This window comes from Zonotrichia leucophrys, chromosome 10 (genome assembly GCF_028769735.1).
Source record: "Zonotrichia leucophrys gambelii isolate GWCS_2022_RI chromosome 10, RI_Zleu_2.0, whole genome shotgun sequence".
NCBI lineage: Eukaryota > Metazoa > Chordata > Aves > Passeriformes > Passerellidae > Zonotrichia > Zonotrichia leucophrys.
Window position 1 is genome coordinate 5,492,685 of NC_088180.1, and position 19,304 is coordinate 5,511,988.

At 39.4% G+C, this 19,304-nt stretch overlaps 1 protein-coding gene across 4 annotated transcripts in view; it reads left to right on the forward strand.

Annotated features, from left to right (window-relative positions):
* The window catches only part of APBA2 (amyloid beta precursor protein binding family A member 2), an 81,183-nt gene that overhangs the window by 313 nt on the left and 61,566 nt on the right, over window positions 1-19,304 (forward strand). For 2 of the 4 annotated variants that reach the window (XM_064722320.1, XM_064722317.1), the window contains exon 2: window positions 3,763-3,817. The exons of the other annotated variants lie outside the window; for them this stretch is intronic. The gene's annotated coding sequence lies outside the window, so the exon portion shown is untranslated. The remainder of the gene's footprint in view (window positions 1-3,762; window positions 3,818-19,304) is intronic. 4 annotated transcript variants of the gene reach the window in all.

Below are 19,304 nucleotides of genomic sequence, written 5' to 3' on the forward strand. Positions count from 1 at the left end.
CCGATGCTCCCCTCGAATCGGGGCTGGGGGCTGCTCTCCCCGCGAGCGGTTACCCCCGCCTCATCCCATCCTCATCTTCATCCTCATCATTCCCATCCCCATCCCCATCCCCATCCCCTGGCAACGAGCTGCCCGCGAGCGGTCGGGGAGCCGAGGTGAAGGGGAGCCCCTGCGGCATGGCGGAGCGGCCGGCGCTGCCGCGGTCGGCTGCGCGGGGCTTCGGCACCGGGGGCTGCCGCACTCCCGCTCGTCCCCGCTGTGCCCCGGAGGCGCCGCCACCGCCCCCCGGCAGGCGAGGGAGAACCGGCGGCGATCCCCGGGCCGGGCTGCGGCTCCGCTCGCTCCCCCGGGGCTGGGCTGCGGCTCCGCTCGGCTCCCCCGGGACGGGGCGAGCTCCGAGCCCAGCCCGGCCGCCTGAGCCCCGCCGTGCCGGGACGGCGGCTCCTGTAACGCGGGCACTGGCCGTGCAGCATCCGCATCATGCCAGCGTCTGCTGGGAGGGCGGGAGGCTTAAGTCCGTTTGTCTTAATAAGAGTGAAAAGAAAAGCGAGAGGAGCCCTCCTGTAATGCAATACCGCTCGGAGTTTGTATTTGGTTCTGATTTCATGTCTCCACTCTAGCAAAGGGATCAGAGCCTTTGATCTGCTCTTTGCCCGTTCCCTTCATCATGAGATCTGGAGGGAAAAGGGTGCTCAGTTAAGAATACCTGATTTTTGGTGGGATAAACAGCACGAGGTATTATAGCATGGTCTGTTTGCCTCTTATTGAACAGTTTTTTGAATGTCTGTGTGTGGTGCCTTGTATTGCCATAACAAAAGGGTTGGGGGTGGGGGAAAGGAAGGGAATACTGCATTTAGAGCTGCATCTTGGAAAGTCAAAGACTGCCTTATTTTGCCTCAACTGGCAATCTGTGCTTTCAGATTTATGTACTTTGCATCCTCAGTGATGTTTTGGTGGTTGTTGCATGGTAGTGAGGACATACCAGAAAAGAAATTTAGATAAAGACAAGAGATCATACAATGTGTATAGTACAGAGATAATGTGCATTGCAGTGATGTTTAAGAAAAGTCTGAAATGACTGTGACCAGTTTGAAAAATGCAAGTAGTGTTTTCAGTTACATTACCTGGTCAAGACCACCCTATAATCTCCCAGGAGGGGCTGGAAATCTGTTTGCAGAAAAGGTATTTATCTATTGTGCCTGCGACCCAAGAATCCCTCATTAATTAATAAGTAGAAGTGAAAAAGAGAAACAATTACTGTCATAGTTTTTTGTGGTTCTGTGTAAGCCACAGTGTTTCAAATATAACATAGTTTTAAAGAGAAGGAATTCTAGTTTAAGTCCTTATTGCCATTTAAGATAAAATACAGTATGTGCAGGTTATGTGTTTGAGAAGCAAAAGATTGACATTTATGTCAAGCATAAGATGCAATTTATCATTGTATCATCCATGGGACAGACAAGATGAAAGAGCCTTTCTTTCATACATTGTTCTGCAAGAGCTAAACTGCTGAAGTCAAAGCCACTGTACTTGTGAGTCCATTTGGAGCTCATAGGATTTCATGCTGCAGAACTGTCCTTATAAACCCTGACTGTCAGAGTTTCTAAATTCTCTGATAGTTTAGCCCCTATCTGCACTTGGAAATATCTGAAGCTATTTTTAAAAATGCAGCAGCAGCTACGTTATTGCTCCCTCTTGATCCTCTGATAGTAAAGGAAAAGTGTTCCTGCAAAGGCCATAAAGGCTCAGCTCTTTTGGTCAAAGTATGACAGTTCTAAGAAGGAATCTTTAAAAGCATGTTTTGTGTAGTTACTTGATTAATGCTGGTTCAGGTTGGGGACTGGACACGAATTTAAACAAGCTAGGTCTTTAAAAAGTGACCTTTGCTTAAGGCTGTGAACACGAGAAACCACTTCAAGAAGCATAATTTTACCATCTCTCCAGCTGATAAGAACATTTGCTAAGAAATAATTTGTGAAAATACCATAGTTTAAACATCTTTCAGTTAATATTCCTGTGCTGAGGGTGGAGAAATTGGAGAAAGTGACCTGTTCCAAGCTACCAGCTCGCAGAGAGACATGGAGGATTCTGGTTTGTTTCAGAAAAAATCTTGTTTGTAGCATTTGAACACATCAGGGTTCAGATGCTTCTGCAGACTTTTTAAACCCATTTCCCTGTGTTTAAATAAACAAAGCAATCATTTCATGCTTTGAGCACTGGTAGAGGTGGAGGAGCAGCCCTGCCAAAAAGGCCCAGAGGTGCTGGTGAACAGCAAACTGGACATGAACCAGCCACAACCCCTGGCCACAAAGACAGCCAGGAGCATCCTGGTCTGTGTGAACACAGTGCAGCCAGGACACCAAGGGAGGTGATGATTCCCTTCTGCTCAGCCCCCAGTAGGTGACATTTACAACCCTGGGTCCAGTTCTGCTCCCCCAGTACAGGAGTTATTAAAGACCTGGGGTTCTGCAGATCCAACTGAAGTGATTTCAGTGGGGGCTGGAGGCTGAGCTCTGAGCAGAGGGTGGGGAGTGGGGCTTGCTCAGCCTGCAGAAAGGGAGGCTATGGGGGACCTAACAGAGCCTTCCAGTCCTTGTGAGGAGTTCCTCATGGAACTGATCCCAGACTCAACCCAGTGGCGTGTGCCAAAGAATGAGGGACAAAAGGCATAAATTGAAACCAAGGTTCAGACTGGATACAAGCAAAATACTTTCCCTCACAAGGACAATCATACATGGAGACAGGTAGCCCAGAGAGGCTGTATGGTCACTGTAAAGACCAGACAGGATAATTCCCTCAGCAAACTGGTCAGGGCTCACTGATGACCCTGGTTTGAGCAGAATGCTGGACAAGAGATCTCTGACATTCCTAACAACCTGAAGTGTTATGATCCTGTTTGTGCCTATCTGCACATGATACAAGAAGCAGACATGTTTCCAGAAGTCAGATTTTTAAAGAAAGATTTAGAGTTTCCATTTGAGGACTAATCTGTGCATCTCAACAAAGATGATACAATATCAGTATGATATATTAGCGTCCATTATGTGTGAAATAGCACATTACATTAATACAAACGAATACCTTGCTATAAGCCTCCCAAGGAAGAGATATTTACTTGAAATAAACAAAAAGAATTGCATACTACTTGCAAGCAAGAGCTGTTACTGAGAGGTATCTTTTGGCACCACTATGAGCAATTAAAGCCTTGCAACATTTGTGCAAGAGATGTAATGGCAGTTGTTACATCTAGAGAAAATAAAGCACTGATGCAGTCACATGAGCTTCACAAGCTAAGAGGAAGGACTGAAAGCAGAATTTGCTGGTTTTTAGGCACTCAAAAAACTTGCAGTCGCTGAGTCAAATGCTCATTATAAGTACTGGCAAATGCTTTTAGTCTGCTGGGAAGAGTATTACATGTATGATTTATTTTTTCCTGAGGACCCATGAGAGCTGCATGAAAAGCAGCTCCAGACAGCACCATGTGACTGGTGAAGTGTGTAGTGCTTTAGGCTTTTGCTGTCTGCACAAGCTGAACATGCACCACTTAAGCTTTGCCATGACATCCATGAGAAGAGAACTCCCATTCAAATTCTCAGTTTTGTCTGAACTTAGGTCTTCTCTTGGCTAACAATCCTGTTTTTTTGGATGGAAGGCCTTGCACAACTGGTAGAAAACATATGGACTGAACAGTTTGTTTCTGATGCTGGTAGGTGAATGCACTGTCACTTGAGTACATGACATGCCTTTCCTTTTTTGTTGCAGTACTGTCTTCATTCACATGCTGCAGCAGAGGAAGGCGATTTGCACTTCAAGAGGAGTAAGTTAGAGCTGAGCAAAGACTGGTATGGAAAACTCTGGGATTCATAGGTGCTTCCACCTGAGCTAAAGAGGAAGAACTAGAGGCCCTGTAGGTAGGGATGGCAGGGGAAAGTGTCATTGTCCTCAGATAACGTGAAATGCTGCTGGGGATGCATCCTCTGGAGTATACTCATGCATGAAGGCATCATTTTCTTTTGAAATAGAAGGAAATGAAGAGGAAAGGAAAGTTGGCAAAAAGGTATACAAAATATGTCAGTTATGAGCAATGTGAGGTTTGCAGTCCAGACAAGGATTTTCAAACAGTACTTCTGCAATGCAGACATCCACTGATACCAACCCAGGCTTGCAGGGGGAGCTGCATGAGGAGTATCTCAGGGTAGTTGTCTGGTTTGAATTAGTAAGATGAAGTTTCCTTCAGGAAATAGCCCTGCTAGTTACAGACCTAATAATGAAGATTCAGCCACATAGAAAATTATATTGGTTTATTACTTAAAAGGCAGATTGAATATTTCCAGTCTATTAATTGAATGGAGTTTTTGAATTTTATTTTGTGCATTGATATTAGGAATATTTGTAAGCATACCATCAATTTGCATTATTTTCCAGATTGCTTTTGTTCTCTTTACCGAGAGATTCTCTTCACAGATGCACTTCTAGCTACAACCTTTGTATAAGTTTCTCTTCCCAAGTCAATTGTACAGTAACTCTAATAATTTCTGAGGAGTGAAATCCTTTTTATTTCTGAAATATTCTCCAAGAGAGACCTGACCCTACAAGTTTTTTTTGTGTATGTATTCTGCCTTTGTGTTAAGGGTTCACAGGATCTGACCCTTGAAGATTTAGTGTAAGATTTATTTTATTTATTAATTTAATGAAGATTAAGTGTGAGACAGAAAGATTTAGAAGTCTTTCACCTGAGTACAGAGATTAGATTCAGCTACAAACTCATAACGTGGTCATGGCAGGCACATTTACTTCTTTCTATCTTCAATGTACAAAACCAGCAACAAGCAGCTCACAACCCAAACAACAGCTCTGTAACACTGACCATGGGTGTTCTGGTGAGGGTGCAGACCTGGATTTGACCACTGGAGTCCAAAATGCCAAGGGCTGTTATGTAACATGGGAATGTGTGGTGACAAGCACCAGTTCCATAGGGACAGCACCAATCCAAGCAGTATTGAAAAACCTCCCAGAAGGAGTAGCTGTGTTTGGCATTCACTGTACAGGTTCAGTGAAGTACCTGATCTTTATGAGAAGAATAAAAGAGAAAATAATATTCCCACAATGCCATCCACATCTTTACTGCCTTTGTCCACTACCCAGAACAAAGGTGCTTGGGTGGACTCCTGGTCACCCAGTGTGCCCTTCAGGATCAGAAGTGATAGTTAACTTTGCCTTTTCCTGCTCCAGCAACTTGGTAAAATATGCCTGAGTTACTGGATTAACTGAAGAGAATGAGGGTGGCACAGACTAGAATCTGTTCTAGAACGACAAAGGATTTTATTTTTTCCCAATCACCAAGAGTGAAATGGTAGCAATAAATTGATGTTACTCTCAAGAATCACTGATACGAGCTGCCACAAAAATTATTTCAGTGAAAGGGTAAGTGCAGCTTTTTTGTTTAGTAAAACCTTAAAATAGGTCTCAAAACTCATACTCTGAAAGCTGAGAGATGCCTTTTCAACACATCTGGGGGAGTGTGTGGAGATGGAATTGCCTGTTTCTCATGCAGAAGCAAGACTGCTTCAGAGCTGCTATGCTCCTCAAATCCATACCAAATTGCTCTCCTGGGAATGAAATCTTGTATTAAACACTGTTACTAAACATATCCTTTTTTTTTTCTTTTTTATTCTTCTAATCTGCAGCTTTTGTGTTGGTAAGGATGGCCATTCTCACTGGTACCAGGCTGCACAGGGTTGCTGTCCTGTCTTGAGTTTCAAAGACCACTACAGGCACTAATAGATAAATAATCATCAGGGCAATTACAAAGAACATAAATTTATTTCTGCTCTCATAAAATGATCCAGTATAGGAAAGAAGCAGGCTTGCATAGTTCCAAATTCTTACTATGCAGCATAGCACGTTGTTGCCATGCTACCAGATTGCATGCCTTGATATTTAAATTTGCCCTTAGATTTGTATTTAAAAAGAATGAACTGTTAACAGTGCATTAAAATATAAAATAACCTGACAAGACATAAGCCTCATCACCAATTTCTTCATGGTTTTTTGGCCTCTACAGATTTTACTTTTCTTTTCTAAAATAAACCCCAGCATCACAACAAATCTAAGATATGCACGAAGCAATGAAATATGGAAAGATTCTGTTTGGGAGTGCAATAAAGGTTTGTATTAAAGGAGGAATATTCATCATAGTTTCCATACTAAAAAAATATGCATTTTGCCTGCCTTACTGAGTGCCTTTTGCCATCTTTTGTCCTCTCCAATTTAATACAACAGAGTGAAATCGGAGTATGATGATACTTTCTTGTTATTGATGTATTGTGGAGGAGAAAGGAACATTATTTCTATATATGTGTGTGTGTAGATATATATAAAATGTCCTTTAGGCACAAAATCTTGTGTTCGTGGAAGACAACTCTTGATTACAGATAAGGCAGCTTTAAAAAGAAACTTATCCCTGTGATATTCTTAGCCAGTCAATCAGTGTGGCTTTAATTATGTAGAAGTATTTGACATGTTATGGCCCAGGAGATAAGAGCTGTTGCATATTAGATGAATGAAAGGGAAGGAATTCTGTTGGTGACTAGAAATTCCATGCTCAGTGCTGCATTAGAGGCATAAAATGAGCCCTGGAAGGGAACACTTCCTAGTAAACAGTGCTTTGCATTGTATTGTAGATTCCAGCATTATGAAGGTGGTTGGTGGCAGAATTCCTCATTTCTGGTTAATGACTACTGGCTTTATGATGGAAGAGTTGCCATGAAAATACCTGTGTAGTATCAGGAATGTGCCTTTAACTCAGTTGTATTGGTAGGAATTTTTTAGTTTGCTTGCCTTTTGGTTTGGTTGACTGGCTTTTGTGTTTGCTTTTTAAATTTTTTTTTGTTAATAATTAAGGGGTTTTCTCTATCTTTTCAGTGGTAGGTGGAAGTCTCAGTTTTCACCAAGTAAAAGGTATCTGTTGTGATAAGAACTTGGAAAGAGACCACCTTAAGATTTTTCCACATCTATTCCCCACCTATCTGCCGTGATAATAAATGATCTGTACAGCATGTGTTTAATTTGGTATTTGTCCTCCGTTTATTATTCAATTTGTATGCATTACAACTGACCCACCAACTAACAGATATTGATTTTGGGGGAAAATGGAGGGGAATTATATATTACACCACTACTATACCTTCGCAACTGTGTTATTTTCCTTCCTGTGCATGTATCTATATTTACTTTTAAAGTTTTTTGTCACAATTCAGTAAAATACCTGTCTTATTCTTGAGCCAACATTGATTTAACTTAGATATGTTGACATCTTATAGTACAATATTTCATGGTTTAGTTTAGGCTCCAGCATCTGATGTGTGAGAATCACAGCTTTGAGCTTATACTCAGGCTCCAGGAATGAAGAAATTATGAGTTTGTACTTTAAACATTTGTGGACAGTATACCTTTAATTCTGGAGTTCTCGTGATTTGCAGTGCTACAGCAGTTGTGGTAGAAACAAGTTCCCTAATATTAACTAGGATCTGTTTGAATGTACTAAGCTGGAGTTACCAGCTTTCTTTCTGATGGTACTTTACATAGTTATAACCACTCATGATAAATATAAGCAAGCCAGATGTCAACCAGAGTTTCTGAACCAGCTGTTTTATCAGTGAACAGTCCATGGTGTTAAATACTTTCCTCTATTCAATGATATTTCTATTTAAAGTAGTAATTAAGTAATGTAGTAACCTGCTACAATATTGGTAAATCCCTCTGGAAAGTTAGGAAACAAAAGCTGTTCATCACTGCTCTAACTTTCCCACCCTCCCCATGCCTTGGCACAATGAGTCTTGTTTCTTGACAGGATGAAATCCATATTGTCTTTAAGATATTATCTCTGTCCTTATCAGCTGCCAGCTGAGGCTGCCCCTCCCTGTCAGGCTGGCACATGTTGGTCACCCTGGCACACGGACTGGGGCTCCTCAGGTGACCCTGGGGCAGTCCTGGCCCCTCCTCCCTCCAACAGCTCCTTGGCACAGGATCATCCTGAGGGACCCTCACACAATGGGGGAAATTCAAACAGAAATTCTTAAACAGTAAAGTCTGAAGTTTACCATAGATGGGGAAGTTAACTAAATACCACAGTAGCATCCTGAATGAAATGGAGGTCATTGGAAAAAAAAGATAAAAACCTATTGTACTGGAGCCTGTGAGCCAACCAAGTGTCCAGGACCCCTTGGTGGAAGGCAGCAGCAGACTGTCTTTGCTCAAAACATTGACCTGTCTAAAGAGACTTCACAGTTTGGTAACTTCTGTTTCAATTAATCTGTCAGAGGAGAAGGATAGTGGTAAGAAAGTGTAAAAAAGAATAGTGGAAAAATAGTATAAAAAAGTGGTACCAGGCCAATATAACCTCATATTATGGTAGCAAAAGACTGTGAAACATTTGATTTAATCAATAACATGCAGACCAAACCTTTAGTAAAACCTGAATTATAGATATATCTGTAAGTATTACAGAATATAACTTAAGTGTACCTAACTGGAAAATCTTAATTTGGTTCTACTGTTTAGTTGCATTTTACTGTTAACCTTCTTGCTGAGTTAAACTACAAAGATAAAAATAATTAACTTTGTAGATTAACATATTAAACATTTTGCCTATGTAAATATGAATAGCATGTGGATAAAAAGCTCTCTGCTCTGGAGACTATAACAGGGTGGCTTTGCAGTTATTACATTATTTTCATTATTGTTTCCTTTACTAGTACTGTGTCACTGGGGGTGGGAGTGAGGGTGTGTTCGATTTTTAAGCAAACTCCCCAAAGTCTGATTTATTCATTTTTCAGCTGTAGACTTATAGATTTTTAAGCTCTTTGTGGCAAGAATGTCTGCAGAATACTTAAGCTGATGAAATTTTGATTAATGGACTTTTCCACAACACACATAATTTAGGATTTATTTGCCCCCAGTTGAAAGTTGTGACTATAGCAAATACAAGAGGAAGAATTAAATGGAAAGGAATATATAAGGCGGCTGTTAGGGTTTGCATCTGGTAAAGGGGCTGATACCAGGAGGTGCAGAAGCTGATTATACCCTTGCAATGCTAGGCTACATAGGATGGTACAAAGTTGGATCCTGCAGGGAAGCCTTCCAGGACCCTGCCAGTCCATTGGGAGAGCCCAGGAAAGGTGCACACAGTGTTAGGGGACAATTTCTGTTATTAAGACACTGTGGCATATCTTTAAGTGGCTGGAAGTTGACCTTTGATTTGACCTGGGTGCAGCTCAAGCATCTTTGAAGACTTCAGTTTTGCTTTGAGCTGCAGCCTTCCCTGCAGTGCTCCTGTCCCTGGGAATGCCCACAGCCCAGCAGGACTGGGGCTGCAACACAGGAACTTCTGGTTACCACCAGAGACTGCCAGGGGCTAGCTGTTCTGTTAATCCAGTTGGTGTTGGTAACACTTAAGCTTAGAAAGCTGAAACAGATTTGACCTAGTGATAGAAGAATAGAAGTTGTTCAAATTGCTAGAGGAATTAGTCTGTGTTTGACTTCTCCAATGAGCACAACAGTTACATAATTAGCACCCTCTAAGGATCCTATTCTGCCAGCCATAATACTTTGTGCCATATATCTATATATTTATGCAACTTAGACATTACTTACTTTAAACCAGATACCAAAATTTATATACCTATTGCCTTGAGCATCAGTTGAAGACAAACCAGTTTATTTATGAATAAATAATGAAATTACTGAGCATATCAGCAATATTCATACTGCCATTTACATTCTTGCCTCAGTAACTACTTACTGCATGTTTAGTGATGAGAGATGCAGAGTTCTGAATTGGAAAATTCATAGATAACTACAAAATGGACTGACCCACAATGTAGCAATGTGATGCCTCAGTGATTTTTCAACCATTTCATCTTTAAGGAAAGATGCTAATTCTTGAAAGTGTTAGCCAAGTGTGTAGGTACATTTACTGAGAACCTAGGAAATGCATGCTTATTTAAATACATTTTGCAAAACTTTATCTTACAACAAATGAAATCAAATGCTGGGGGAATTCTTCTTTTCACACTAGCTTTTTTATACATCTATTTCTAAAGACATCAGAATATTAGTGAATGTTATTTCATTAATATTCCCCTAGTCCTTTGCTAGTCAATGTATCAGGTATGGAGCATGAGGTTCCATCCTGCTGCCCAGCTATAACCTTGGGGTACAGCAACCTTGCACTGCAGGATTAGTGCCTTTTCTCCAACAGATCTGCTCCACAGAGGTTTTTTTCTGTGTAATGCCAATATTTTACAGGCTGCAGTTAAGCCAGCTGCAGCCAAAACCTAATCTCTTGTTTAGGCCAACTGTAAATCTAATTAACCTTGCTGACACTGCATATTATTCAATCACAGAGTACACTTCCTCCAAGAGAATGGCTGAAGCTGTATTAATACTTTTTAGAATATTGTCTAACAGTGAGTTCTCAGTGTTCTCCCTGCTCTGTGCTGCACTGTTGCTGTCAGTCACTGATAGGGAAAGTCTATGTACCTGTGTGTGAAGAAAACCAAAAAATCAGCCCCAAATGTAGGTTTAACACTTCACATAGTGAGGATTTTGACAGACCTCTGGAACTCTCAATGTTCCCATCCCTGGCAGAGCACAGGGTGGCAGAGAAGACAAAGCAGAGATAGCCAGCTATCATCTCTTGTGCTCTCGTGAAGCTAATGAGCATGGAGGAGTGACATGCACAGAGTCCAAGATTATTCAAGAGACTAAAAAATACAAATACAAATAGCACAGTATGAGCTGCCAAAGGCTCATGCAAATCTGTTCTACCATTTCTGCTGGAATATTTCTGTTTACTCTTATTTTCATAATGACATTATTTCAGCTTTATCACACACCTGTAGAGAGCAGGATCTGCTGTCTCATTTAGAACAGTTTCTCTACCCTATAATGACTTGGCAAAAGTGAGGTGAACATGCAGTTATCATCATGAAGGTCCAAAGGAAAATGAATGCTTCCTAAGACCTTCAGGCAGCTGATGTGCAAGGGGAACTATGCTCAGAAGTGATCAATTTATGGGATATCATCTCATAGCATCAGGCTTGAATCCTACAGATCCTGTTACCTTGTTACAGAAATCACCTAAAATCAAGATGCTTTTTTCCAAAGATGGTCAGAAACTTTAAGAAGTATTCAGTCCCTTGATTTTGTTACCAGAACCACTCAAGATAGAGAATAAACTTCAGTAGTAAACAAAGGGATTGCTTTGTTCCCATGCTTTGCCTGAAGAAACTCAGTTCTTCAGCTTTCAACAACTTCTCCAACCAGAGAAGATCCACATTCCTCTTTTCTCCTTTACAAGCCATTAGGATCTAGTGGGAAAAGAGCTGTGCATCACAGCCTAGACAGCTAATGATGCCTCACTTCCTAGCTGTAAATGGAGCAATTGAAACAACACAGTTAATACCTACAGTTCCAGCACAGAAAAGGCTAATAAATAAAGAATTTCTCTTGAACTTTGCCTGCAGATTTCATGAAAAGGGTTTTTCCACCTTTACTGAGAAACTTTTTCAAACTAGAGAGTAGAGAGTTGAGATAGCCAAAGTGACATTTTTTCAAAGAATCCTTTTAACTGTGGGCTAATTGCCTATTTTATTTCATCCAAGATGAGTGTTATTTGTACTTTATGTAGCATCAGAAAAGAAATGAAACTTTGAAATCTTCTGTTTAGGCAATGAAGATATTGAGGGGAAAAAGAAGAGAAAAAAATTAGCTCAGTTCTCCAAAATAAAAGAGCACTGTCTTTGGTATTGCAATTTCACAGATAGAAATCTGCATAGACTAGTCTGTTTATCTGCTCAAAGCTCTTTACATAACTGGCACTTTGTCATCTTCTGTCTATAAATTATAGGCAGTCATTGCTGGAGTGTTGAGTAACCAAGCAGAGAGTTTGCAGCTTTGCATATAAATGGAGCTACAGCCCTGGATCTATGTGAGCATAAATTTGAACATGAAGGCATTCTTGCCCTTCAACTTGACACCAGAAACCCCTCACCCTTAATGGCATTCATCTGTGGATGCTGGTATAAATAAGGAGCAGATAACCTCTTTGGTTCCTTTAAAATGGAATGATGGAAATTGATTTGGGAGAAAGATGTGAGTGCATAAATCACATCAAACCAAATACAGGTTGTTATGTGAAATAGGAGAATTAGGTAACAAATTTTATGTCAAGTGTTTTTCACTAACTTGGTGAAGTGAAGCCTTTCTTCAGATGTTACTCTTTGCATTGATAATACAATAGGAGAGACTGTTTACACCTCAGAAAACTCAGTCTGGATCAACCTAATTTACATATTTCCTAGCGTGACACTACAGTAACATCTGGAAATAGATCCTTAAATAGAACAGGAAATAGGCTTTATCTAAATATTCACCTGCTAATTAACTCTTCCTGATAGAGTTAGAAGATCCTAGTCTTTCAGTATGCACAGCATGTTACAGCTGGCAGGTTTAAACCTCTGTGTAAGTGCTTGGTACCTTTTTGGAAAGCAAAATATTTGTCTGTACAACCAAAAAAACCAACTTCAAAGGAGCTACAACATCCTAAATGTAAAACTCCACACACCCCAAGTGAGGATAAACAATGATATCATTACTTAAATTATACTGGTTACTGTGGATGATCCAACCATGGCTGATTGCTTCTATTTAATGGCTTTAAATAATGTGCTGAAATTTGCATTGCAAATTGTAGGATGGTAGGCTATTTTTTTTCAACCAAATCAGGTCAATTCCACCCAGGTCCTCTACATCCAACAATCCAATAGTGAAAAGCATTTTGGCTACCCTATTTTTCATCTTTTGTTTGCTTAAATTGTTTTCTGTTGACCATAAAGGACAGATATTTTTTTAAGTTCACTGTTGGGTTTCACAGATGTAGATTTAAGGAGATTATTTATGCTTTAGGATTTAACATCTACCAACATGCTGTTCATTTGCCTGATATCACAGGGGACTGGTTCTTTCATTTGCAATTTATAAATCCTCATCTTCAGACTTTGGTTTTCAGATAGCTGGATGTTTGAAACATCCAGCAGTTATTAATTTAATGAATTTTATCTCAGATGAACTAAGTGTTTATTCAGCCATCATGATACATGATAGGTCCAGGATTTTGTTTTGTTTTTAAATTTAAATAGAACAAGTAATGCTAACCTGGTAGGTTCTTGAGGAGTCACCTTGGGAGCCCTCCCTTGGTTTGATGCATGCTTGATCAAAAATGCTGGTTTTGTGTGTCCTTTACTGATAAATCTGGTGATTAACTTTCCAAAAGCCCACATCCAATGCTTTTTCCTTCCAAAAACCTTGCATCTGGAATGAAGTCAAACTTCTCTGCGCTGTGCTCTGTGTGCCTAATAAGACCCTAAGTGTTTGCAAAGGTGGTAAAAAAAGATGTGGCTGAGTCTGGTGCAAGTTTGTCTCATGGTACCTCAGACAAATGCCTGTAAATGCGTCTGCTGTGGCTCATACAGAGTCTTACACTCCATGCAGACCAATTTTTCATATTCCTGCAGGAGCAGCTCCATACACTATGCTTGATAAATAAATCCTTTATTCCCTGTAGAAGTCTAGATCTTGAGATTATACCAGTTTCTGATGCTGTTCTGAGCTGCCAGGTCCAGGGAGAGCAGGAGCTCTCCAACATTTGCTGTGCAATAAATGATAACCTGCTCATAAAGCAGGATGCCTGAAACATTAAAATGCAAGAACAGAAGGTGACACCAAAATGTGAGCCTTGCTTGAAATGCCTGACTTAGCTAAATCTCTATGCTGCTTTCAAATATGTCGCCTATTCTTTTATAATTAAAGCTTGAAATTATTTTATATATGGTGCAGTGATTAATTTCAGAATGGAGAATTTAAAAATTCCCTATGAGAGAAAGCTTCATAATAATTAATATTGTTATGCTAGAAATTTGAAAATAACTCTGTTTCTTTCTCAGTGGTTTTATTCTGTTTTTGGCAAGCATTTTCCTGTGCTGTGTTTCTTGTGCTATGAGAGCCATTCTGGATTGCTGATAGGCTCAAAACTCAGTTTGTGCTCAAATGACCAAATGCCTTGATTTGATCATTCTGAGCTGGGGTGCTGTGAGTTTTCAAAATGCAGCCTAGCATTTTGCAGGGGGCTACAGGCCCCACTATATTCTTACCAAGAGCTCATCCTGTATTCAGTTTTCTTTGGACCGTGAAAAACCAACAGAGGACAGAATTTCCCCATTGAAGGTTCATTATGTTTCAGAGCTACTAAATAAAAAATGTATATACTGTAGTTTTGTAATATAATGCATCTTAAACATGTTTTGGTACTACCAAGTGCCACCAGATTATTAGTATTTTATGGAACTTTCTTCCACCACTTAAAAATTAGTACTTCATCATCTCTGGTATTTAAAGACTAGAACAAATGCAGATAAACCAGAAAGAAGACAATGGAAGAGGCAAACAGTTGTGTATCCATTCTGCACCTGTGCAAAGGTCATTTTCATGCTCTAGAAAGCTGAAAAACCCTGCCAGATGAAACCTGCAGCATGTAAGGGATGCTGAAACAGGCAAGGCCAGAGGCAGAACCTCTGCATCCTTCTGCTGCCCTCATGCATGTAAAGGGAAGCACGAGCAGATGATGCAGAGCAACTGGGGGAAAAATCACTTCACTTCCAGAACTGGCAAATCTCCCCATTACACAACACACTTACAGTGCTATACTCTGACAACATAATTTGACCTTGAAAAAGTCAAACTATTCTTCACAAACCTAGAAAGGTTATTCTTTGCATAGAGAGTTACTTGGTTTTTTGCATTTAAAAGAAGAATTCATTATTCCATGCAATGTCCATGTTTAATATTTTGTATCTCATTGGTGTTTACCACAATTGCTGACACAGATCTCCACTGTTTTCATGTAGTTCAGCTGATCCTGACTAGTTTTACTCCTTTTTTGTTCCATAGTTCTACTGAAGCTTTCAATGATATCTGTCCATGAGGCATCTTGTACTACACAGAAGTACCCCAGGGCATTGTATAAATTAATATTCCATCTATGAATGTAGCTAGTAGTTAATTTATCATTTGGCAGTGAGAAACAAGAGACTAGATTACTGATTAATTGTAATGAAGCTGAATAGGATGCTCACGTGTATGCTGAAACAGGCAACCTGTTTTAGAAGTGTTGAGTCTAGCAGTTTAAGAAATAAATAAGAACAGTGGTAAATAGTACCAGTATTTTTAGTTTAGCTAATTAAAATTTTATGACTGGCAGGGAGGATTTGAGTTTATGGCATCTTCAGATTTGGCATGGGGAAATAAGAGAATTCTCAGGAGCTGACTTCTGCTATAACCTGTCATATCTTATTATGCTGTTTCCAAGTCTGTCTGATTTAAAACAAAACAGACTTATAATTTATTCTTCACTAAAAAGAAGAAGAAAGAGAGCCCAGTAAATGCAGCCAGGAAGAACATCTGAAATAATACCATGATAGCTGTGACTGTTAGGAGCAATTGCATCCAAAGATCATCCTAAAATAATTGTGTCTTGCCTCCTAGGAAGAAGCTTCAGAAAAATTCCATAAGGAAATATTCATGGATTTCAATAATTCTCTGATCTGTAATTATCAAATGCAGTCTAGATAAAGACAAGAATGGGACCTCCTAAGCACACAGACAAAAAATGAATGAGCAAATCTCTTCTATTGGAGAGCACGTGTGTGTGTGTTCCACAGAAAGAGATGCTCTTGAGCCTTTTCACCTGGGCTTCAAACATCTCTGCCCAGGAATATCTCTAGTTATGTTTGTGAAAACATGGCTGCTCTACATTATAACTATTTTTTTTTATGTTTTAGATTTTATTTTAAACCAATCATAATTTAAAAAATATAAGACTTTCCTTCCTGATGAATTCTTGTGCAGTGTCACACTGCACAGACACATAGAGCCTGATGTGTCACCCTGAATTGATGTCTGCAGCACAGACATGGAGTTGTGTGAAGGACAGTGTGCCTTAGGACTGGCTCTTAGCTTTGGGATCAGGCATGGACATGGCCAGTAGTTAATTCTGTAAACCTCTGTCAGATATTGTGGATCTAATAAAAATGATAGCAGAAAAAATTGACAGTCCTTTAATCCAGTCTCACTGCCACCATCCTTAGCCAAGGTTACTATTGGAGTTTTCTATTTGTGGGAGAAATATGATGAAGAATAGTGATAAAAACAGTGTATTTAATGATTTAGGAATTCAGTGTTTCAACTGTAACCTCTCCAGGTGACCAGTGCTTGTGAAAGGAGGCAGCTCTGGGCACACCCCATGTAATCTCAGGAGGGATAAAATGCCACAGCTGATCCACAAAGCACTGTGCAAATTTGGCTTGTGTTTTGTCATTGTGCCACCAGTTAGGATTTACTGTGTTGATCAGTGGATTCAGACAGGGTAATTCTGCAGCATTTAGTATTGTTACTGCAGAAGCACCTTTACATTTACATGGAGAGTCCTTTAAATCTCCTCAGAGAGACAAGAAGAGACTGGACTCTCCTGCATGACTTTGCATCTCCCTTCAAATAAAAAGCTCATATACCTTTGGAACAGAAACAGTGTCCTTGAAGGAGTGACCATATGTCACTTCCTGCTCTTCTGAATAGTTTTGTTTACTGTAGTTTCATAGAAGACACTATTAATTACAGATTTCCTTAATGTACACTTTAATTTTACAGTAAGAATAGGAGTTAGGTACCTGCAGTGTGTGCCCCTGCTTTGGAACAAGTTTTTTTCATTTGGTTTGCACATTGGTACTTTGTACTGCTGTCTTTTTGTGCCCTATAATTTTCTAGTCAGTCATCTTCCTACATTAGCTTCCTAATTCCACAAAAAAAAAAAAAAAAAAAGCATTAATTCCCTAATTGATCTGTTGCAAGTAGGGTTTATAGTTGCTTGTGTTGCTTGTTTCTGGTACTCTGCTTTATACATTGCTGCCTCTCCTTACTCAATTGCTCTAAGCCTCCTTCCTTAACTTCACCCAGACCTCAGCACTCCTGACAGATGTAAAATACAGCAGTCTTGTTGAGAAGAGCCTTTACTGGGTTATTCAGCTAATTCCTCTGCATCATGTCATCATTTCAGTGCTGAAGAACTTTCAGAAAAAGGCTTAAAAATAGAGAAAACAAAATCCCAGTTCAGGCTTGTCCTGAACAAACCAAATATTCTGCCTCAGGACTGCAGTTATAGTCTGTCAGGCTGGCTGAAATTGGAAATAGCATTCTCATTTGTCAGGCACTATAATCAAATTGGATGCAGATTTGCAGACCTGGACAACAATGGCTGGATGTCATTGGTTATTTTTACACTGCACAGAGTGTAAACAGTAGTGGTTTGGGGTATCATGTAGTGGATTTCTGCCAGTGTTTCCTTTATTATCTGTAATTGGTGCCATGCAGTGATTTTCTATGCAGAGCAGCAGCTGGTTCATTTTCTTCAAACTGCTTGCCACACCTTTGTTTCTGGATGCAAAGAAAATCTTTCTCAAGATAGCAACTAACAATTCAAGAATAGAAAAACACTGGGTTTGATAGTTTAAGACCTACCTAGGTGCTAATCATCAGCCCTTTGAGCAATTTAGAGCCTTCAAATTTCACTGCTCAGGTAGTAAAGGTGACACTATGATACAATTAAGGGCTTTTTTATTACTGAAGCACTAGCATTTATTTTTAATAAGGTGCTCTAGTCCTTTTGTGCAGACCTATGAACTGTTTGTTCTCCAGACTCCTGCTTCACAGCTTATGGTGATGTATTTGGGCTGCAGCTGGAGCTGAATAGGAAAATGAAAATAGATAAGAATAGATGGCTTTTCACTATGGTTTGAAGTTGAACTGATGAAACTAAATGATCTTTGTCTAGCTTTTTAAAATTTACAGTGACCACAGTAATATGTATCAGAGGCAAATCAGAGCACTTTGGAAGGGATTTTGAGAGACATCTCACCATAATCCTAATATGATATATGAGATTTACAGGTATCTGAGATTCTCCAGTTTAATATCTGTTCTTCCACCTAATGCACACAGGCATCATTTACTTACTAATACTTGCATAGGAAGGTTTATTTCTTATTTCAGGTTATTTCTAAGATCCCTCTGTGGTCATACCTATCCCATCCTCTTGAGCTACACTTGGAATCCATACCCCCAGCATCACTGATGATATAAATGATTTCTGGAAAATATTAAGAAGACTAATTAATTTACCTTAAAATTTAATCTAAGTTCAATTATGTGTTGACTTGAAGCATCCTTTTCTGAATAACTCTGTGTGTGTTTTCAGCAATTCTGTTTTAAAACTGATGATAAAAGAATAGCTGGGTGAATTGCCCTAGGAAAAATGAATCGGGAGATCTCTGGTACAGACAAGGCTTTGTCCACCAGACTGCTGCACTAACTCTAGGGAGGTGGAGTCCATGATTCTGAAAGAAAAATACTAAAATGACAGTAGAATGAAGGTGGCAGTAAGTGTGACTAGCTGGCTAAATGTGATACCTAAAGAATTAGAATACTCTATGTTCCAACTATGTCACTTTTAACTTCAAAGTATTTTGATTCTAAAATGAGGGATGTTCAAGTAAGAAAAGAATTAATGGCAAAATACATACTCCCTCAAATGTTTTTATGCTAATGGTATTTTTTTTATGCTAATGGTATTTTTAAGAATCCTCTTAGTTAATATAATAGTTATGCTATTATAAAAATATGATATTCTTGACAGGCTCCAGAAACTGTCTTAATGTTTTGTGCGGTGAAAAATAGCAACTCTGTTGAGGAAATGAAACTCACTACCAGATGTGTTCTCCAGCAGTGTAACAAATACTCAAGTGTAGTAATCAGAGAGAGTAAGAAATTGATCAGGATTTGTGTCCAGTTAAAAATTTACATTAATTTGCTACTTAGAATGGGCTAAGTCAAATCACACATTGATTTTCTTAACAGAGAAAATTAGATTAAAATTAACCCATTAGATGTTAGAAATAAGATTATTATCACCAGAATATAATCTAGTAGACAATGTTCACTAGGGTAGATAGTGTCTACTGTGGTAAAATTCATTTTTGTTTCTTTTGTTCCTGTGTGCTTCTTACTTAGCAATACAGTGTTTCATGGTTGAGTCTCTGCTAAAATGTATCTCAAAATAATTGCCGTGAAATAAAAGAAAACCCAACTAGGAACTATAATTCATAAGGTCTTAAAAATATACTTTGTTTTTGTGC